The sequence below is a fragment of the Halictus rubicundus genome, chromosome 4 (genome assembly GCF_050948215.1).
Source record: "Halictus rubicundus isolate RS-2024b chromosome 4, iyHalRubi1_principal, whole genome shotgun sequence".
NCBI classification, from domain to species: Eukaryota; Metazoa; Arthropoda; class Insecta; order Hymenoptera; family Halictidae; genus Halictus; species Halictus rubicundus.
The window spans coordinates 2,633,084-2,656,780 of NC_135152.1; the positions used below are offsets into that span (position 1 = coordinate 2,633,084).

Below are 23,697 nucleotides of genomic sequence, written 5' to 3' on the forward strand. Positions count from 1 at the left end.
TCGATGAACGTGTCCCGTGTGTTCAAACAAGGACGAAGCTTCGCCGGAACCGTTTCTCGGCGGCAGTGTCAACCGTTTTTGAATATCGGCCAATAGCAGCGCTCCGAGCCTCGATTCGGGTCTGCACTCGGATAGTCGCCGAGCTCAAGTGTATTTTATTAGACCGTTCGAATATCACTTCGATATTAACGGAAGAGTAATGCTTTGAAGTAGACCCGAATCCTTTAGAAACATTTCGGGAAATGGTGACGGCAACTTGCAAGCATTATTCGTCTCCGACCGGGCACTTTCGATCGTTTTGCGAATACATCGGGCAATTTTCTATTCACTTAGTTAATTCGAAAATTATTCTATTTATTCCGCGTGTTGAATGATTGATATATTTCTACCGAGAAGTAATATTTGGTTGACAATGACTGGCTTCGATATTAAAGCATTTTATAATGTTCTTTCCGACGGGACATGGTGTTCCCATGATGCACTGTGATTTTAGCCCTGCAATGCTACTCTGGCGTCTCTCATGATCCTAGAACAATTTTCTTTATATCGATGTTCGTTATTGTGATGCAATGTAATACGAAGTTTGTTTGGAACATTTGTAGTTGAGTTATGTGGCCAAAAGCATTTCGGTACATTCTCATAGTGTTTTTAGAATATCCCAACGTGATACTTTGTAATTTGAGGATACATAGTATCATCGCAGAGTACTTGCAAGGGTACTCCTATTAAAAAATCCGTATCGATTTCGAGTAGAATTTGAAGCTCGCGATGAACTTTGATATTGAACTTGACTCAGATTCCTGAGTGCATATTGAACTTGATCCTACCACCGCTTCGAGCCTGGGGACTACCCTCGTGCAGTGTGCGGGTCAATATGGCCCAACAGTGCACTTTTATTCTGAATCACACTCCGTGCGGTCAGAATACACCGATTATTAACCCCTCGACTGCAACTTGGGAAATTTCACTCTTGAATTTCTTTCTTTCCAATATTTACTTTTCCCTATTAATCCTTTAAACATTTGACATCCCGACTATATTAAAATAGGGTCTTAAATACGCATTCCAGAATATTTAAAAAATTATTTCAAACCTAGAACGGTGAAAGGAAGTTTAATTCAATTTTACCACTTTATGTACCTATATTTCAATGTATATAACATTGCGATAGAATACTCTATTTAATTGAATGACGCCATTAATCTACTTCAGTGCCACAATCTCTTGAGTAAACAGTGCACGAGTATACAAATTGCTGAAACATGAAGATTTCCTCCGCTTTTCGAAATTTTTCTATAATTAAAACGATTGATAGGCCATTGGGGGCATTACTTTCCGGTTAACCGGAAGTGAACTTGCTGACTTAAGCCTCGTCTCCGATGGAGTCATTCTTCCCAGTGACTTTCGGGTTTTGGTGGATATTCCGGTGTCCCGTTGAAATTCGATGCTCGTTGCCATGACGTGTTCTTCGGTTCACGTGGTTCGCTGTCAAGTCCCGACCGCCAACAAAAGAAAGAACGCGACGGCGGCGACTACCTGCCGGTCGATCCCCAATGGAATCGAGTTTTTCAACCTGCTCTTTCTGTTGCCATCCCCTCGCCCCGCTGCCGTGGGGCCAAAGTGAATTTAGAAGCGCGCCTTCGACCCCTAGTTCTCCAACGGCTCCCTCAAATTCCTTGTAAATACCACCTGAATATTCCGTTCACCGTGTTCTCACCGGCCGTCGGCTATATAAAAAAATTACAGCCTCCGCCATGTTCCAACCAATTATTTGAATCGAGTAAATTGACCCTTTGCCGTGATTACCAGTTCGGTGTCCCTTTCGAGGGGCGCACAAAGATTTCTGGCAATTATGGTACTCGCAAGATATAAAATTTTTCATTTATCAACCCTTTGCGCTCGGAGCCATCTTTATTCTGAAACACCTTTTTCTTCCGACCTAGGTTATTTCCACTTTATACAATTCTTCCCATTTTATTCACGGGAAACTGATCCAATTTACACGTAAGATACTTAAATGTTTAGTAACTTATTAAATACAATAGTGTAAGAAATATTTTGAATAACGGTATAGCAATTTTTAGTGTCACCCCTGAGCCGCCATTCGACTGCTGAAGGTTAAATCTGTGTATCGATGCGCATACCAAGTCTCGGTGAAATAGAATTGCTATAATTTTCTTCCGAGCACAGTAGAAACTTTTGTGTATTTTTCTCCGGCAGGTGTTTAAAAAAACATATCGTTAACATACTCGCGCGTTCGTTATTTAGAATCCGTCTCGCAAATATGGTCACCGAGCACTTCGCTATGCCATCAGCACCGCAGAAAAACTCATGCTGAAGTTTTTGCGTATAGCCTCTCGCAGCAACTTGGCGAGCTCCTATGTACACCGTATCACGCAACCATAACGATTATTCCATCTCGTTTTAATATGACTACTCTCGAAACTCGCTGATCGGTTAACGATCCGGTTTTTCTAGTTTTCTGAAAATTTCTCGAAATAACAGACTCCGAGTTTAATCGCGTCCCGGGGTCGTTCGAGTATCGCAAAAATTATTGAAACGCGATTCGTTTGCATATTGTTCGAAGGACGTCTTGTCTCGGTTGCCCGAAACCGGGTAGCTTTAACGAGTAATCGCACGCTGTCGAAGATTATCGGCCAAGTTGATTCGACACGATAGGCGTCCTCGCACGGTTCTCGATAATGGAACACGATTCGTGAGCAAAGCCGAGAATAAAGAGTCCGACGTTTGCAAAAATCTAGAACGCTTTATCTTCCTCGGTCTTTGTTTTCTGAATTTCGATCCGCTCCGCAAAGGATCGAGTTACTCTTCGAACACTTTCGATAAAACGAGATCGCTCCGAGTACGCGCAAAAGATGTGGCAATAATACCGCGTTCGAAAGTTTTAATTGAAACGGTTTGGATTGAAACGGTGAAATTCAAAATGAATAATTCCGTGGTTTTAGAAATCAATAAATAATTGAATGGGAGACGCGAAATTTAAAGTATTAAAGCCACAATTCTCTATTGTCTCGTTGTAGCGGTAATAATACAGAATTAATTTCCATTGATCAGTTTGGCAAGAATAGACATCGGATAAGCTATTTCAGTCATTTTGGAAGGATTAGCATGACGAGCCGCTTCCTCTCGGGATTCTCCGCTTAATCAGAATTCCATGACGCATAGGCACAATTGATCACCGGTGATTCTCGAATTCCAGATCGCAGTGATCATCGCGTAATCCAATTATAAATCCCGAGATAGTAAATACGTCGAGTAAAAACGGAACAGCGAGGCTGGCGCGTGTCGTTGTTCATACCGTTTATATAAATAATAGAGTCGGTCGAGCGATGCGTTGACGCTCGGTTTCCCACAGTTTCAGGCGTTGCTCGCCGCGTTTTTTTCATTTCGGGCGACGAGCTAAACTATCCAAGCACACAGAGCGTCGTGCTTCATTGTCATGCAAATGATTTTTGCGCAATCACGAAAGAGCCTAGCGACACGGACACGGACATAGAAGCTGGCGCACGTGCATGGGAAAAGGTTCCGGAATGTCCGAGACGCCTGTAACCCTTTCTCCGCGTATTTGGATCCTCGGGCTCTCGCTCTCCTTTCCTCGCCCACCTCGATTGTTCCCTCGTGGAAACCGTGTTTCGATCATTTTTACCGTGCTCGCTGTTCAACGAACTTCAACGATTCACGAAGTTTAGAATTACAGCGCGCCGTTTCAGGATGCGTTTCAGCCGACGTAAATAGTCTGCGATTGTCTGACGCGTCCTGAAAACCTGAATCTTTTTTAACCCGTGCGCGACCGTTCGTGCAATTGTTGGTTCGAGGTTTTGCAATTTAATCCCAAGGTTCCGACATTCGATCTCTCCCCGGGTCGTTCGTTATTCGCTTCGATGAAAATTTTTGTAAGAAGTAAACGCGGAGAATACATTTAAACATTGGCAAAGTTATCCAGCTAACGTTCGTCCGAACGTCGCCAGCTAACTACGTTCCAAAGCTGAATTGCCCCAAATTCTGGTGGTTTCATTGAACGAATCGAGGTGCCTCCGAAACCGTATTTAAAAAATTGTTAAATCTGCGAAGGGTTGTAAGCAGTGTCGCCAGATGAGGGGAGGGAGCAAGGAATCGAGGGGAAAAAGTTACCCCCTCTCTGCCAGCACCGGAGTATGCACGACAGAGACGAAACGCGTCACGTGACCGTGCCGCGGTGGAAGGGGAAATTAGAGTGGTGGAACAAGTCTTGATCTGGCGACTCTGGTTGTAAGCACCGACAATGCACAATCGCGCAGAAGGTCCGTCGTCCGAGGGTTAACCCTTTGCACTCCTATGTCGAGGCTGAGGCGACATTTAACAGGTGTTTACAAAATTTCGGAGTGCAAAGGGTTAAGGAAGAAACTTCGGCTTCGGCGAATTCATTTGCGTGCAGGTTGACGACAAATCCGACGGTAGAACTGCAAAGGGAACGGTTCCGCATGCGAAACTCTGTCGCAAACGTGGAATACAATGTTTTTCACGCGACGCGTCTCCGCGATTGGCTTCGAATGTTTGACGCGCTGACGCAAGAAGTAGAAACTGTTATGAACAGACACGTCGCGTCGAATGAATCTTGAATCTCCATTATCTCGGGAACGCGAAGCATCGTGCAAGAATATTCAACTGACTGTTTTCCACGCATTTTCTACGGGCAGACTCTGGCAATTTGTTGTTGGATATCTGTCTGTTCGATCGATCGTAAATAAAAGCTAACATCAAGAATTGATGGATTTAAGAACGAAGACATCGTAGGAGAAAATCTTCAACTTGCTTCTGCGCGTAGATTTTAGCAATTTGTCGTAATAATCGCAGAAGTTTGTTGGCACGGAGGATGAATTGATTAGGGCTTCGTTAATTATCCTAGAAAAAAAACTTGCGCGTTTTCGAGTGATTTTAGCGGTTATACAATCTTTCGCTGTCTTTCCGATTAATCGCGAATAGAGGTTGCTCAACGTCGCAGATGCACGCCCGGTCGATTCCTTTTGGATGGTCGCGCGTCATCGAATTCCTCGCGATTTTCCTATGGGTCCGGCCCGGTCGTGGTGACGTTTATGGTGTCCGTCGTCGGCGAGTTGTCTGACGCAGAGAGGCCCCGTCGAATCGATCCGAGAGAAACACCTCGCGTTTTTCAACAATAGCAGGAACTTGTACCGTTGCTCGCGCACCGCGTTCGCGGAACGCCATCAAATTCGTAGGCAAATAAACGTATCGTACGAACCGGCAATTATACTTGTTGTTTCCCTGCGAGAGATGCAACGCCCGTTGAATCCCTCTTAATTATAGACGATTCCACGGCAAAATTCGACTCGTTTCACGCCGCTAACGACGCTCTGCCGGTGTACGGATTCGGGGTCGCATTGTCTCTCTGGAAACGCGAGATGCTGCGGAAAATTGCTCGAATGTTAATGCAATCGTTATCGATCTCGCGTCTCTTCGCTCGCTTCTCTAATGGAATAAAATTTCAATGAATCACCGGGATCACGTAACGGGAACAGCGATCGATGATTCCGTTGAGAAATCTTCCAAAAATGGAGCCCCATTGTGTAATCCCATTGTTCTGTATCGATGGAATTCTTCCCGGTAATACCACTTTTATTGCGACCCTTCCCGTCGACGAAGGACCTTGGGCTTGTTTTATCGATAACAGGCGTTAGCATACTTTATAAACCATGCTGCAGATTATCCAAACAGCTGACGAGACAGTGGATACATCATTCGAAAGCACCCATCGTACGTTTCGGAAACGATTTCTGTATATTTTGTCATGTAGTTAGATTAGTTTATGTTCAGAAAAGGACTCGGTTTCCAATTCCTTTGCTCTCTATTACATACGTTCAAACGTCGAAATACTATTATACCATTGCGGTATCATTCAATTTTCACCAGAAAATTGAAAACTGTAAAATGCTCTTTGACTTGTATTTTGTCATATATTTGCGATTAACACTAGCACTACCGAGCCCTAAACGTGACCTAGACTTATCCCTTTATAATAACAGCAAGATTGAATTTGCTCAGGTTTTATACGATTTTTATGGTAAACATGTACTCCAAAGAAGAGATATATTAAACAATTTCTCGTGGAAACGTTTTCATAGTTTCGGTAATCGTGAAAGAAGAAATCATCCACCAGTAATTTTGACTGGTTTGGTAGTTCCAGTGTTAATTTAGCGAATGTGGCAATTGTGGAAACTGCACAGAACCCTTTGAAAGAGTACAATGATGCTACACATATTGAAGATTGATTAATTCCTATTGGTGGGAAATAGTGTGCCGGTTCGAGGACCGGTCCGATCGAAACCGAGACAGGCCTTGCAAACGCCTCGATAGTCGTGTAAATAAAAATAGTGGTCTGTAAATAGTTGGTCTCCTAAATACCATCGAACAATGATTGGCGCGATCGACGTTCGCGGATCAAGACCGTCACCGTTACTATTTCGGTGTGACGATCCGCTGGCATGAGAAAATAATGTTTATTTGGGTTAGCCGAGAGGGAAGCGTAAAAAGCAAAGCCGACCGTGTCCCGCGTGGCTCTCGATAGCGGCTTAATCGTCGATGCGGCCGTTGCATTCACTGCATCCGGTGCATCGGTGTAATTAATTTCTCCGCGTCGGTTCACCGAGTGCGAGAGAGAACGAGAAAGAGGAACAAAAATTCAGCCGCTCGTCCGGGAACCTTTCAGTCGTAATCAGAAATCCTCTTTCGGAGCCGCCGCTCTAAAATGCACGATGCACCGGCTCGAATGCAGTGGAAATCGTTCGGTTGCGCGGACTGTTGACATAACCCTGACCTTCTGCTTTTTATTTCACCGGTTAATCAACTTTTTACCAAGCTGTAATGCTGTGTTTCTTCGCTGCAGGCGTCCGTTTACGTAATTTCTGTACCGAGGTACCGAGCTCTGCGAAATTCGAGGAAAAAATCGTAACATGATTGCTTCGCTGCAATTATGTCTCGAATTATTCTCGTATATCGTCAAGGAAATATTAAGTATCGGTGCGAAAGTTCCTGCCCGATTTAGTATTAAAATACAACAAGACATCGAACTTTCCCACTGACCAGATTTTTATAATTTTTAAGGATCGTCTTGAACGATATAAAAATTTTTGCAATTCTCTTTGAGGCGCCATGAAAATTCCTGTTTCATAAAAATTGTACCGACACAATTTAATGCCAAATTCCACTTAAAGGATCAAAGTCTCCCGCAGCAATCATTTCCAGCTTTACATCATTTTGCACTTTATTCGAATAAATGCATTCCGTGAAGATTGTCTAATAAAGGGTTAACAATTCGACAGACACACAGGCCCCTGAATTAAATTCGGACGGTCGCTTAAATAGAGCTGACAGTTTGAGCGAGAATTTCGGAAACTCTCCGAAGGATTAACCACAGTTCGAGAGGGATCAAAGAGGATCCGGAGCTAGAAATTTTGACCGTAGCTCCGAAATGATCTAAGCAGCTGGGACCCGTGTCGATCGATTAGAACCGACTCGGTGCTCGCTCGAACGCTGCCGTGGCTAAACTTTCGAAACAGCCGTGTCCCGCGGAGTTGTCGCGCGTTCGAGCAGTTTGCTGACAGTTCCCGTTGCACAGCTTGTCGATGAGTATGGCACGCGTGTTAGGGGCTCTCCTCGGCAGAGAGACACGAACCATTTTCCTCGAGTTTACGCTCGAATCGACCGGCGACGGCTCCAACATCAGAGCGATTCTCTGCCTCGGAGGCCATTAGGCTAAATCCGAACTTTCGTGTCGCTGTTCTCCGGTCCCGTGGAACGGCCGCGCTAACGACGAATAAAATTCATTAAAATATGCAGATGAGCAGCAACTGTGTTTCGCGATTACCGAGATCTCGTCTCTCCGGACCGTCCGGCGACATTCCAGGGAGTTCGTTAAATCTGCGAATCGTTCGTGCATTGCCTAATCGATACTTCCTCGTGTTCCTTCACAGAGCAAAATTTTTAACTATAAGTTTACGAGGCTAGGTTCCAAGATTTTTAATGTACGATTCATGAGATACTAAAGATGCATCCGTGAGGAATTATTCAAGAAATTTATTTCTTTGTGTATACGTTATGAAACAGAAGTCTAAAAATTTGCATAGACATATCGTTGTTATTTTTATAAGGTAATGTAAAACTTTTAGCGCACCGTGAACCCAGTGTTAACAGTCACAGTCACAGATATGTGGCGTCTACAATCTCACAGTTCGCTTATAGAATAAAATTAGTTGTACGCGTGCTCTAGTTGTCCTAATAATTTCATCATGTTCTGAGCTTTCGTGCGTTATACGCGAGCGTTTGTTAGTCGAACTTCACATCTTCCGTGGTCTTTTGTCTCTGTTCGCAAGATTCGGATTCGCGTGTTCTCATTGTTCCTCTGGTCCACCTGGTCGGATCTCGATCACAGTTGTAAGGAGGATCGGTTGAGAGATCGTTTCGGGGTGTAATATTTGATCGGTAGACGGAGAGCATAGTAGAAATTCGAGTACGTCGATGCATAACTGGGTCGCCGTCGGCGGGCAGGTTGGTTAGAATGCAGTTTTCAATGTAGGCAGTCATTCTGCATTCTCTGGCTCCATAAATAATACGCGTTTTACGGGGTGTACCGTGGCGCAACGCCGATTTCATCGAACGTTGTCCGCGTGTATGGCCCCATATTTTTCACCGAATCGCATCGAATTCCTCCTTATACGAGGACGCGCGTTGGCCGTTTCTCGATACAAGACGCAGACTTCCCGCCGTCGCGATCCACGGAGAAGATTGTTCGATCTCCATTGCAAATCGCCTCGTGTTCGAGTAAACACGTCCAGGCTATCTGTCTTAATGAACGTATGCCGGGAACAAGTGATTCTGCTGCGCTGTTGGCATCGATAAGACGAGCTGCGCTATCGGGAGGCTCTATCGATCCATTATCGATAATCTCCGTCGGGGAAACCGCCTTCCAGGAAGCGTCTCGCAGATCTCGCGATTTGAAACCTGGGAAATCTTTGAGTTTTCCTAGTCGAGGCTCCCTGCTCCATCTTTGGTCTCGCTTTGCGTCAGTTCTCGGCAGGAAAAGTCAATTTTTCGCAGGAAGTTGGAGCACTCTATTTCGAATTTCGGGGTGTACAATGTTCTATCTTAACACTATATAGGTTCACAGGATTTTTTGATGGGTGTAACGATGAATTCAACAAATTTATTTCTTTGGCTGTATACGTAATGCGTAATAGTCACTTTTAGTGCTCCGTGAACCGAGTGTTACGCAGGAACAAGTTCGTCACATGCTTTATTATGTTCTATTAAATATCTATTAAATTTCTATTAACCTTTAACGGAGCAATGCCGCCATATAAGCGGGATGGCACTTTTACTTGCTGGGTCCAATGCCGCGTATATGGCGGCAAAAATCAAATTAATTAATAATATAAATATTTAAAGTAATATAAATATTTTCCTTTCTATACTTGATATAAAAATGTTGACTCCACAGTTTCTCTTTGTATGAAAAATAGCGGGAACGTTGTTAAGTTAAGGGTTAAATATTAAAAATCGTCTGTTAATTGCTTTTATATCGTTGGGGATAGTACCGGCGTGTCGCGCGAGGTAACCGTTACAGTAATTATGTTTCCTAGCGTTTATAGTGATTCGGGCTTAAAGGGAAACTTTGTTGATGTTCGGAAAGCGCTCGGACAATAGGTGTCTTGCACGATAGCGATAACTTACGACACCTTGACAACGGTGATTCACATTTCTCCGGTGAAACGACGACGGTACAGTCATTCGTTGCGAAAATTATTGAGTTCTCCGCCAGCCGTTTGGAGCCGATAAGCATCGATAAGCTCGGAAATAACATTGGAATACCTAATTCGGGAAACGAAGGTCACGATTTGTATCATCGATAAGCTCGCGCGTTTACCGAATCATTTTAGTACGCCTCGCGATCGAGAGCAATGCGTGCGAGCGTCGTCGGGTATCTCTCGAGTGCTTCGTATCTTACATCGACTGTTTACACGCGCGTTGAAGAACTAGAGTAGTGTGTCGAGGAATTGCCCAAAAAAGGCCCTGAGGAATTAACACGTTTTCGCACACGGAGACATAATTGTGGACATAATTGAGGGAGACAAAAGTTTGACATTAGAATCAGTGGACGATCAAAGTGAGTAGACTCGATTTCATGATAAAAGTACAATGTGCATTTATTCAGACTTTATCTCTTTAATAATTAATCGGCCGTTCACTGGTTAATATTTACGAAACAATCAACAGTGCTCTCGTGTATTATTGAGGCGTCGCTAAAATTGCCATATTATTATTCAAGATATTTTTTACACTACAACGGCCTTCTTAATTCTGGAAGTTTGGAATGAATTTGGTGGTTCTGACTTCTCCGTTAATTGCGTCGTTAAAAAGAGTGATCAAGTATTCCGCAACGTCGGCATGCAAAACCGAATTCTAGGGCATCGGAAACCACCGAGAGAGGCCGGCTTTCGATTCTCGCCGCGAATCGATTGCACCGTCGATCGTCTTTTCTGCAATTAGAAAACCCGCCGATCCTTATAGAGCGTTTGCCCGGTGCATTCCTCGTTGCACACGTGCGCTCGTAGACTTGTAGACGCGGATAACGCGTCAGCGGGTCTCCCCGCTGGTGTCAATGAAAAACCGAAAGGAAAAAGGAGACTCTACGACGACGAGGACGACCACGAGAGTTCCTTATATCGATCGTGTTCGACTCTAACTCGCTATTTCGCGAGAAGAGTCGCTTTATTCCCGTAGAAGGCGGCACCGACCGGTCGTTTAGAGTTTTTCCCCCCTCGGCGTATCCCTTTCGCGATTTCATTTTCCACGTTTCTCGAGCCAAGTCTGCTGCCCGGCCCCCATCCCCTACGATTTTATAACTCCTTTAACGCGGAGAAATTGTATTTGCCGTGCAGTTGGTCCGTAAAAGAAAACCCCGGGAACGGGAGTTGCTCTCGCAGACCAGTTGAATTAATCGTCGAAGTTTTCAATTAGGATGCAGACGGAGCCTCGGGATCTCTCTCTCGTCTCCTCTAAAGATCCGAGAGGTAAGCTCGCTTTTTAGTCTCTCGCTGGTAATAGGAACTGTTGCAATTAATTAAGCGCCGAACCATCATCCAGGCAGCCTCCGAACCGGACAGAAATTATGCGCATCATGTCGCAACTCGTTTCCGCCGACGAGAAAATCTCTGAAATCATCTACAATCTGTGCATTCAATCCTAGTACGAATTAACTATTTGATCGGTACATTGTTCGATCAGTTCTTGAAGCCTTCGTACCGCAAGCTACAAATCTCGATTGATTAAAAATTGCAGGGACAAAAATATTGTAACAGAATCTTTTTTGGCACAGGTTGGAAGCTCGTAGACTGCGAATCTTTCTGCAAATTCCAATTTTAATAATCCGCCTCGCAGTGAGAAAATTTGTTTCATCGATTTGCCTACATCGAAATGCCTAATTTCCGTAGATGTGTGCACTCTTGCTTAGATGTCACGAATTCTCGAAAGAAGACCGTAACGGAGATCCAGCATTTAGGTAGAAGCGTGGAAATCAAAGATTCCGGGATACGAGAAATTAAAGTCGCAATCGTAGCAGTTCCATTTTACGGGACGTGGAGCGCGAAAAGTGACAATAGACGCGCAACCGGAGAATAGCGGGACTCCAGCTCGCGTGTATCGCGGCGTTTTTTTTTTTTATATTTGTCCAACGTTCGAGGCTTCAAACGTGCGCGACAAGAGTGTACTATCCGAATATTACGGCGAAGAAAGGTTTTGTTTGCGATCGAGAGGCCGAATGGAACGCCGAGCCGAGAGAGTCGTACGCGGAATAAAAGGCGGGCACGAATCTTCTCGAAACGTGTTTCACTGGCTGAAACAATGAGAGACGTTCGACCGGAAGAAACGGGAAAGCACGAGAATTCTTTTATTGCGCGATGAGTCGTCGGTGCGTGAAGGAACATGCAAAAATTTCTGTACCGCGCTGGCTCGCTCCGTTAGCTCCTTGTGCATCCATACATGGTTCCTTTGACCAGCACCGGTATAGAAATTTCATTCACCTTATCAAACAACTTATCTATATATTATTTGACGCTTTCGACACTCGGTACTCACATCGGCCATTCAAACTTCTGCCAATCCTCTTTTTCGCGTATAACATTTTCTCCGTTAGCAAACGGCAGCCAGATGGAACACAATTTAGCAATTCCAGCGAGTTGGAAATACAGTGATTTCTCTATATATGCCGCCAAGGCCTGGACGATAAACGTCGCGGAATTGTCGCCACTCCGTGAGGGGCCACGGACGCCGAGGAGTGTAAACATAAGCGCAGCTATGTCTCTCAGACGATACACGACGCTGCCAAGACCCGTGTTGTGGACATATATCGAGAATTCACCGTAGTGCTCAGATGTTCTTAAATTCTTTACGCTGTTTTACAATCGTCTATCGATTATTAACGCGCTGTGAAATCTGATTTGATATTTTTAATTCCTCGCCGCGAGGAATAATATATGCGTGTTTCAACTGACAACGCTTTAGAGCCTTGTTTATCCAAATTTGTTCCGAACAAACCCGTTTAGATAATACCTATGATAATGACCTATGATAACACCTATCACTGCGAGTTACTTGCCTGTGACAGAAATTGTCGACTTGTGCAGCAATTTCCAACTAACAGAGGTCTCAGATAGCATATAACTGAGGGCAAACAAAATCTTGCTCGTACAAACAAGGCACAGATAAACTAAATTCTCCTCTTTACGAAAAACGTGTCAGTTCGGCATACAGTGCGTTAGTAAATCTCCGGGCAGGTAAAAAGTGTCGAGCGATAAGAAGATCGTTTATCCCGGTAAAGTCTAGATAAATAAAAGTATGCGTAAGGGTTACAAGAGCGCAGAGGCTGGAAATTAAAAGCCGTTAGGGTCTCTTGGAAAGTTTTCTGAAAATGTTAGGACACCGATAACGCAATTTTACCCACGCGGAACAGCCACGTTCGTCGAGAGCGGAGTTGCGACGCGAGTTGAACACGCAGAAACTCGGCGTCGTTCCGCGGCTAAGAACAATTGCCCGCGAAACGACAGACGTGACTTACGATCCAGGCTGAATGCTGATGAATGCTCCTCTCGTTTCTAAATTACGCCCTTTCTCCGTCCCGTCTTCCGGTTCTCCGCGCGGCAAAACACACGGCGAAAGTGTTCTCCACGCTCGTGGATGCGTCCGCGAGCCGTGGAACCTCTGTGCTGGCTCGATTGGGAAGAAGAGAAATCCTTTGGAATCCTTCGGGCCGAGTACTACTATAATAGCGCAACGTCCGCTTCAAAATTCAAAAATTGCACGTTGAAAGTTCAAACGATCACGCGAGCTTCTACGATCAGCATTTCCGGATAAAAATGCGACGTGACAACCGGAAGACCGAACCGTACAGGTCGAAGGAACGTTTTAAAAAACAGTACAAATCAGAAAAAAGGCACGCACAATAGCTACGTCGGGATTAACAACCGCCTGCAGCCAATAGGTTAATGCCAGGTTCACGTAAGCGACAATCAATCCGACTCGTCCCCATTGTTGTCGCGCTCGGCCAGCAACGTCTTCTTCGAATGGACGCCGAACTAACGTCCCTGTTTCACGCTACATACAAATCGAACTATCTGCATTTCAATCGACAGCGCGCGCGCGCTCGCGTCGGCTAAAATAAAAATTGATTTATACTCGCGGGTAAAACAAGCGCAAGGACGCGCGGCACGTAGATTTATGGTTCGCCGTGCAAATGTCACGACTACTTTTATGCGCTGCGAGCGGAAACGAACGGGACGGATGGACAATAAAAAAGTTTGTCAAGTGAAATTAGAAAATATCTTGGCGTATGGATAATGGATCACCGTCGTGCACGTCTAGAAACTTCTCGTTTAAAAATACCAAACTCTATGGGAAAGTGTGTTTAGGTGAGTCTCAAGCTCAAGGTAACGCTTGGAGTGGCTTAATACTTTTGTGGTTAACTGATCACTAGACTGCGGATCTTCGGGCAAAATAAAAATTGACATTTATCATTTTCACTGTTTTATGTTCCTCCCACTCGATTTTCTTGCCATCTTACCTCGAATTTCCAAGCTTTTTATCTTTTAAATGGAAGAGGGTCGTTGAGTTTTCTACTTTGCAGGGATAAAGAATATTGGAAAAGGAGTATCGAATTTTTTGAAGAAAAAATTCTAACTCTAATTAATGTGCAGTTCGCGTCTCGGTTTCCGAAAGATGCGACGGAAAGAACGAAATTCTTGGCGAACGAGAAAGGTAGAAAATTGCCGAGGCGTATGATCGAAAAGTAGTTTTCCCCTAAGGGTGGGAACTCGCGAGTTTCCTCGGTGGTTGGCGTAACGGGGTCGTAACACGAGGAAAAATATATTCCATAGGAGTGGTCATTACGTCCTATGGGGGACCATGGCGTCGAGGGAGAACCGTAAAAGCGAGCTACGGTTTACTGGCGCAGTCGAGTCGGATTACCGTTCGGAAAGTATATGTACATATGTAGTCGCGCGAGACTCGCCTAACCTCGTGTCACGGGAGAGAACAGCATAGCTTCGGCGGATGTATCGCGATATATTATTTAAACGCGGGACGAATTATTTGGTGGATCCCGTCCGAGTGTAAAAGCGTTACGAGCCCGGGGCTAGACAAATAAATTTCCTACGACCGGACGCGCGCGGCCAGAGACTGCAGAGGAATATAAACCTACGGATTATCGACCCGTTTTCCAGACCCTTCCTTTTCCTTTTCCTTTCCCTTTCCCTCAGTTTCCTTTCCCTCTTTTCCGGTCTGTAGCTACTCTCGCGACCGTACACGTTGCCAGAGTCTCGAAATCAAAATAAATTCGATTCCTGTCCGCTCTAATGGAATCTTTAACGTTCCCCGCAAACCTTTGATACTTTCGAAACGCTTGAACCGTGAACCCATTCATTTATTTTATGGTTGTACTGCCATTAAAACTTTTTGTCATTTACGATTTCCTACGAGGAAAAGAAAATTCGTGTCTAGACTGCGGATTTTTATGCAGAGTAAAAGCTGTAATATCAGAGTATTTGAAATAAGTTAAACATCTTCACTATTCTGAATTTAATGTACCAATTTTTATCATGAATGCAGAAAAATCGCAGTCTATTGCATGCCAGCAGAATGCACATTCTGCAATAGCTATAGCATAACGAAAACAACAAAGCGGAATTTTATTTCGATTCGAAGGAGATTAATGACGCACATATTTATAGCGAATGCTTTAAGGAGTGCTTTAATAGTTTTCAACACAGTGAAACGTAAATTCGTCAAAGTTTTGTTATGTTTAAAAGATAGCGTCTCGAAGGAAATGTTCAAAACACTGATTAGTCACGAGATAGCGTGTTGGTAATCGCCTTTCATGATCTCTTCATTCCCTTTATTTAACTGGTAAATCTTTCACTTTCGAAGAATCTATCCTTGTATAAATTACACGGTATTTGGACGTTGTTGCAAAGTTTTTGTTTCGCGTCACGTTTTTATACCGCAGCCACAAATATGCAAATTTTCATCTTTCTAGGCGAGGTGTGTATTGGACGCTTTTCTGCATTCTTGATACTTCGGTCGATATGGCAAACGCGTGTCTTACAGAAACAACGATCTTACATTGTAAAGTCCTGGGAGGGATGCCAACGAATAGTTTCGAAGAGCCACTTAAATGTACGGGAAACTATAGTAATAAAATGATCCGAACTATCCTAAACTTGTGCAGCAACGATGTTGTACTGCGAGCAGGGTCTAGGCCCGAAGGACCTTTGAAGGGTCTACTCGAAGAGCCTCTTAAACTTGAAGAGGACTACACTATGCAATGATGATTTAAGTTATACTAAGCTTAGGTATTCTTATTTTCAAGGCCTTTTTGCGTGAATTTTTAGGAATTTTTGCAGAAAACGTATCGAGCCTTTTGCGTTGGGAATTTTCACGCATGCTGGTTGGTATATGAAGTACAAGTGTGATTTTTTAAAAGTAAAAGTAATCAAAATTACATGAGTTATGTATCCTTCTGTAGAGTATATTTCAAATGGGCATTCTGGTTTCGAATGCCATTTTATTACCAAGTTCTAGGAATTTTTTCTCGGAGAGCTGTTAGGCTCTTTGCATTGGGATTTTACACACATAGTTTTTGGTATTTGAAGTACAAGTCTGATTTTTTTCAAGTAAAAATAATGGATATTACACGAGTTACATATTTTTTTTATAGAGTATGTTTCCAGGGAGTGTTCTGGTTTCGAATGCCATTTTATTACCAAGTTCTAGGAATTTTTTCTCTGGGAGCTGTTAGGCTCTTTGCATTGGGATTTTACACGCATAGTTTTTGGTATTTGATGTACAAGTGTGATTTTTTTCAAGTAAAAACAATTAATATTACGCGAGTTACATATTTTTTAATGGAGTATGTTTCCGGAAACATGGGTCGCCACGATTCTAGTTTTTTTACCGGTCGAAAACAAAAAAATTAATCAGTATGAATTACTCGCAGAGGGTCAAGATAATGGGTAGGGGTCGATGTTTTGAAGCCTGAGGAACCACAGAATGTCCCCCGAACAGGGAACATTGCAGTTCCCTTTTACGGATCGAACTGCGATCGAAACGCGTGCAGCAGCTCGCTTTCGACGGCCACCGTCTAGGAAGTGTATCGCTCGCGACGCAACGCGTATGAAACCGTGTCGCTTACTTGGGTTTCCTGTTCACCTTGCCCCGACAAACGGGATGGCTGGGCCCGTGTACTCGCGAAAATGGCTAACTCCGCGCCGCGTGTTTACCCGGCCGTTCGGAAGCTCGCGGAAGGACAAGCCCGCGAGATCTACGATCAAGGGAATCCTTATTGAATAAGTATGAGCGGCCGCGTTCCATCGCGTTGCTCGCCTGCTTGTTGCTACACTGCCAGTCCCGGCGATCGACGGACAGAAAAAGGAGAAACTGTGTCATCGCGCAATACCTTCCACCTGTTCAACTTTTACGAATGCGAGTCGGCCTACGTTCCTTGCCTCTGTTACATCCGATCGAAAACCATCTTTAACCGTTTCGATGCACATTTTGCGTTAGACCTCGGCTTTAGTTTCTTCGACACTCTTTAACACGTTAAGCGCCAAACATCAACCCCAGAGATTCTTACAAAATCAGAGTAGTTTAATTAGTGGAACCAAAACTAGAAATTTCAAATGTATTATAGGGGACGTTGTCTTAACCCGTTTGAATTCGAAAGATTCCAATAAAATTCGGTTTATGTGGATATCACACAATAAAAATGAATTTCTAAACCTAGTCAAAAATCACTGTCAGTCATATGTGACTCTGACGTGGCAGTTAACGTGTTAATCTCGCAGCGATCTAATTAGTAGACTGCGGATTTTACGCGTTTACGAGAAACGCGAGTCTGTGCAATTTAAAACAATAGGAGGACTCGGAGAGTTCAAGGATGCTGATGTACCATTTTCAGCTTGTTAGGGTTATTAACCCTTAGCACTCGAATGGCGACTATAAGGCGCCACTAAAAATTGCTGTATCATTATTCAAAATATTTTTTACATTATTACATTTGTTTGTGTCTAATAAATTACTAAACATTTCAGTACTGTACGAGTAAATCGCACCATTTTCGTATGCATAACACGAAAAAAGAAAATACATAGAAGAGAAATATTCTAAGTCGAAAGAAATGTTTCGTTTTAGAGTTACAATAGCTTCGAGTGCAAAGGGTTAAAAATGGAAAAAGTGTCCAGTAATTGATCCGCCGCGTGTTTCTATAAATAGGTCTTCAAACGAGGTGTAGGCAAACGTCGTCGATGTCGACTTTCGGCTGGTAAATAAACACGCGAATGTTGGTGCGTGACAAAGAAGTGGAAACAGGTGCAAGCAAGCTTAGGTGCCTCGAGTCGGGCGTCGTTATCAACGTAAACAGTGGTCGCGCGTCCCTCGAGATAAGGAAGCGCGAGGCGTATCGCTCTGAGGTCGTTTCTAATCGCGAGGCGCTCCTCCTCTGAGCATAGCACCGCGCGTAATGAACGTAATAAACGACTGTCGTCGTAATATCCAGTTGCGTTTCCGCCGCGGGCAACCTTCGGCTAGAAAGCGCCCGTGTAACGCGCGCGTGGGTTTTCGCGTATTTGCGCTCGCGTCTGGCTCAAAGTCCCCCGATCGCATCATCGGTTCGCGTTCGATTTCCCGGCAACCTTGCGGCAAACGAACACACAGCGTCCGTCCTCTTACGCAAACGTAGATCTCGGAGACGCGACGGTCAATTATCTCGTTTTATACCTTTTTTTATGCCTGTTCATCGCCCGCACCCTGTTCGCCGATGGAGTCACGCCGTTAACGACGCGATTCCCGCGAATCGTTTAACGGATTTATTGCGATTTACTGTTGCGACGGCTACCGACTTGCGCGAATCTTTCTGCTGTGTCGAACTGGGATTGAAAGAGTTATACTGCAGGTGTTTCAAGAGATTCTGTTCGAGACGTGGACCGTGCAACTGTTTTAAAAAACGGTCACGCGTTATCCGATGAGAATAAAATTGTTGAATGTGCTTTAAATTAATATCGAAGCGGATTCTTTTAGGCGCAGTGAAATTGAACCTTTTTATCCGCTAACTCTTTGCTATTTTAACCTCAGCACGCATTTTTTCCCAGACATTTCTCCCGATCTACAATATTTCTGTATATCATTTTTTTATGAATTTATTAGACACGAACTAATTCGGTAATGTTTTGAATCATTTCTGTCGACATTCGCCTGCAAAGAGTTCTAGCAATTTTGTTCGTTCATTTTTTAATCATTTGGAAAGAGAATCACGAACGAAGGGGTTTGCAAAAACAGATTGCTAGTCAATTGTAGACTTGATCGAAATCGCGCACAGTTCGAACCCTTAATGGATCGTAACGAGATTGCCGCTCCGTTTAATTGAACCGAACAAATACGCGTTCCATTCTAACTCCTGTAAACAAATCCACGAACCTGTACACACGAACCTCGCAAATATACGATCAATAGTACATTTCGTATTTACAATCTCGTGTACAGATACACAAAACCTCCGTGGCCTGTTATGCTCTGTACAAGATCGATTATCGTCGAAGGTTCTCTGTTCGATTGGCAACGAAAGCGGAAACTCGAAACGCGACCCTGGTCCCAACGAGAGACGATCGGAAGACCGTGATTCTTTCGCCATTGTCCCATTAATTAACGGAGTCCAAGGAGCTAATGAGTGGAAACACTTGTCAGCCTTCGATTCAGTTCCTAATTCCAAGACAGGCAGCTCGGCAGACGGAATCGGCCGCGAACAAAACGCCGAGAAAATTAACTAATTGAGCAATTACACGGCTAGACGGTCGAATAAAGATCCTCGAGAACGATTTATCCTAGCCGGTTTCTTCCCGCGGGCCCCGCGGCCCGGCGAACAACGTTCGCCACTGTCTCGGTAGTTCAGACACTTCAGACCGACAGCCCAGAAAACAGGGAACGCGATTCAGCTAATCCGCCCGGAAAGATTGCACGGGTCGTTTAACCGGCTCCTGTCATATTCCCGCTGCCATAAAATTGCTCGCAATATCTTATCGCCACGCCGATGTAAGGAAATATCTCTGGCCGAAGAAAACGCGAATGAAATATTAGGGGGACCCATAAGTAATAAATTATTTTGAAATCTAAAACAAACTTTGTAGTAAATTCAGGTTTTTATTTCTTAATTTATTATATAATCTCCGTCATTATCAAGGACAGTTTGCCATCCTTTCTGCAAATTTTCAATCCTCCTCTTATAGAAATCCAGGGTTCGTAAATACAGAAGTGAATATTTTATTTCTTAAGTAATGCTCCAGAGATATGGAAACATGATAGTCAGAGGGAGCAATATCCGGTGAGTAGGGGGGGGGGGGGTGCGGTAAAACTTCCCATTGCAATTCTTTGGCTTTTTCCTGAGTCAGTTTCGTGTATGGGGCCGGGCATTGTCAATTTTCAGTATTACACCTTTTCTGTTGACTAAAGATGCCCTCTTTTTCAATAGTTCTGAATACAGAATAATTGTTGACAATACAACTCAGCAGTAACTGTTTCTCCAGGTTTCAACAACTCAAAGTGAATTATGCCACGACAGTCCCACCAAATGCACAGTAACACCTTTCTAAGTGATGAGCTAGGTTTAGGGGATGATATTGCGGTTTGATTTGCAGAAAGTCATTGCTTGGAACGCTTTATGTTATCATAAAGAATCCATTTTTCATCTCCGGTAACGATTCTGCTTAGAAATGGATCTCTACGAAATCAATAGCAATGAAGTGCAAATTGATCGACGAATATTCTTGTTGGCCTCAGATAATTGATGCGGTACCCATATTCCTTGCCTGTGTGCCTTTCCCATTTTGTGTAGGTACCTTTGTATAGTTGACCATGTGAACCCAAGGCTTCTCGATAATTCTTGTATACTTAATTTTGGATCAGCTTCCACTAGCGATTTTAGGGTGTCATTATCAAATTCAACTGGTCGTCCACTTCGAGGCCTGTCGGAGAGATCATAATCACCAGCAGCAAACCTTCTGAACCAACATTGACACTTGTTGACCTTCAATACATTTCCATAAACATGGCAAAGGGCCTAGCAGGATAAGAATGGTCCAGCGGCCCCAGCAACGATTTTTATCAGTATTGTGTGGAAAACAATGGTTTTAGGTTGAAAGATAATCCCCCAAAATTTTAAGTCGCTAGCCCCTTCATTTAAGGATAATATGAGGGTAAATACCCTTAACTGTATCATTTTTTTTCTCGGTTGTTAATTAAGATATTCAGATGGAACAAAAACGAAAATATTCGAACTTACCTCCTTCATATCATATATTTTTTTCACAATTGTGATCAAATTATTAGGGGTAGAACAAAATTATTTAATTTTTTAGGGGTGGAGGTTGCAAGCAACCCTTCGAGTGATCACTTCCAAAAAATTCAAGAACAATGTTCTGTTACCTATTTAATATATACAAAAGTTTCAAGATCCTGAGATTGGTGGAACTTAGTTAGATATTGAAAAACAAATGAAATTACGCCATTATAATAGTATAATGTTTAGTGTAGTGTTTCTTACGACCTTAATTAATAATTCTTATCAGGAGATTAAGTCCCTCCTTGATCAATTATTACTTTTTAAACTCGACGCATCGTATTATATTCTATTCTTATCTTCCCGAATTCATAAATAGACATTGAGTAGGTGTAAAAGATAATTTTGGGAATCAAAATACAGATTTATTCAATCTTCGTCACTATTTTCCTCAATTACTGGTACAGTATGTATTACATCAAATATTTTGGTTAATATCTCCGATGGTTTTACAATTTTCGATTTAAATCGCCCATGAGATAAATAGTAAATAATTGTAGCGACATGAGAACAGCAACCTACTGTTCTGTTACCATTAGCACTACTAATCGAATGTGGTACATACTCAATGTAGCATGGATAACTTTTGCGATTAATATACCTCGAATGAACTTTCACCCTTATAATATTGTTAGTTTCCTTTAAATATTCAATATTTAAAATGTTGTCATCCCTCATTAATTCCGCTAGATAGCATACTGCCTGGGTTAATTGATAGGTACCTGTACGTAATATTACATAAGTAGTATATAGTTTTATATGTGGTAATGTTATACATATACAAGACGGGTGAAAATTAGTGTTAAAGCATGTCCTTACCTGTAAATAAGATTTTCAAATCTTTCTCAGTCATTTCCGGAAAATCCATTACAGCGTTGTCAGTCATGTAGGAATATGTTGAACTCCTACGTCTCAGGTGTGACGTATCGGGTGAAGTGATTGACACCGATTTCACTAAAATACTTTATCTTAGTTCGACGTCTCAAGCTACAATTCGATATTCGCGGTCTCGACAACTAACTCGCTCGCGACTCTCGCTCAACTGCACCTGCTCCGGTACGAAGAACAAAAACGTTACGAAGAACAAAAACGTTACGACGAAGAAAAACGTTCCTTCGAAAAGCAAAACGCTATCGACGCGGCTCAGCGTCTCACACCACACATAGTCGCATTTACAACCATACATCCTGACTTAGTCACACTCACATCCCTACAGTCATTTACCCTCATATTATCCTTAAATGAAGGGTTAGCGACTTAAAATTTTGGGGGATTATCTTTCAACCTAAGACCATTGTTTTTCACACAATACTGATAAAGATCGTTGCTGGGGCTGCTGCACCATTCCTATCCTGCTGGGCCCTTTTCTTTGTTGTTACCGTTGCATTAAATTCCGCATGAAAATGAAAAAGTATGCAATGACGAATATGATCCTCGGAAGGTACGAACGCCGCCATTTTATTACAGGGTTGTAAAAAACGATTATACTTTTTAGAATATTTAGAACACAGGCTGCTTTACCGAAAACTGTAAAAGAATACGTATTTCCTCTTCAAAGATCGGTACAGAAGTAAAGGCAAAACAAATTCTTTGCAAATAATTGATCACTTATGGGTACCCCTAATAATTGACTGGTTCTCTCGGAAACGAAACGAAAGCTGAGAAATTCAGCTTTGTTGGAGCAATCGGCCCCTTCAGCCTTCGCACATGGGCTGTTAAAAATAATGAAATAATTTCAATAGTCACAGTTCTCGCTACACCTAAAAAATAATTGCGTTGGCCACACGGCGGTGATGATCATCGGCGAGAATTCAGCTTCGCAGGCGGACGCGAAGAAGCAACACAATAATCTGATGAGAAAACGATATTCTGGGTCAAGGTGGACCCAGGCCCGTAGAGCGGGGGTGTGTTAATAGAGAGAGCAAAGACGGTGAGAGAAGGCGGACGCGCGCGAGAAAGTTCATTTCGAGGAGGGCAAACTTTTCCGCCGATGAGAAACCAAATACGGAGGACCGACAGAGTCCAGGGTGGCCGTCCAGGGAGTCCCAGGGAACCTTTTCAGAGGTTCTAGAGGGAAAAAAGAACTACCATCTAGCCGACCGAGAGCTCTCAGCCTCTTTTTTCATCGGCCAGGAGAGAGGAGACACGCGATCTCTTCGCGTATCTCTGCAAGAAGTGTTTGCTGAGCAAAGATTACGACGAAGTCGAGAAAGAGAGGGAGAGAGAGCGCCAGAAGAGGAGCTGAAGCAACGGCCCCGGTAATGTTGACGTTACCTCGTTGCGCAGACCCAACCACCCGACGGGGTTTACCCGTCCTCGGGTAACGAGCTAAACGCGATACGGTTACGCCTAGACTCGCCTAGATCCATCCCGACGCGCCTCGCGTCACGCAGTCGGCGATGATAAGTAAATTAGAGGCCGCCGCGTCGCGGAACGAAATTCTAGACCGGCGGATAGAAACGCCAAAGCAAATCAGTATCATCTCTGCACAGTCACGGGTTAAACCATTTCTTCGGTACAGTCCAGCCTGCAGATTTTCAGCGGTGTCAAGTGTGTTTGTGCTTCTGAACCCTCCGTCCACAACCTCGGGCGTTTATGTCCGAAGCGAAATTTCACTCTCGAACCTGTTTCTTTCCAATATTTACTTTTTCCCATTAATGCTTCAAATTGATCCTTCAAAGCCTGGAACAGTAAAAAAATTAGCAAACGACCCAGTATACAGACAGCGTGCAAATAAGCTTGCAGACGGA

At 43.5% G+C, this 23,697-nt stretch overlaps 1 protein-coding gene across 7 annotated transcripts in view; it reads left to right on the forward strand.

The window, feature by feature from the left end:
• The window catches only part of Wdr62 (WD repeat domain 62), a 166,436-nt gene that overhangs the window by 441 nt on the left and 142,298 nt on the right, over nt 1-23,697 (forward strand). The window lies entirely within an intron of this gene.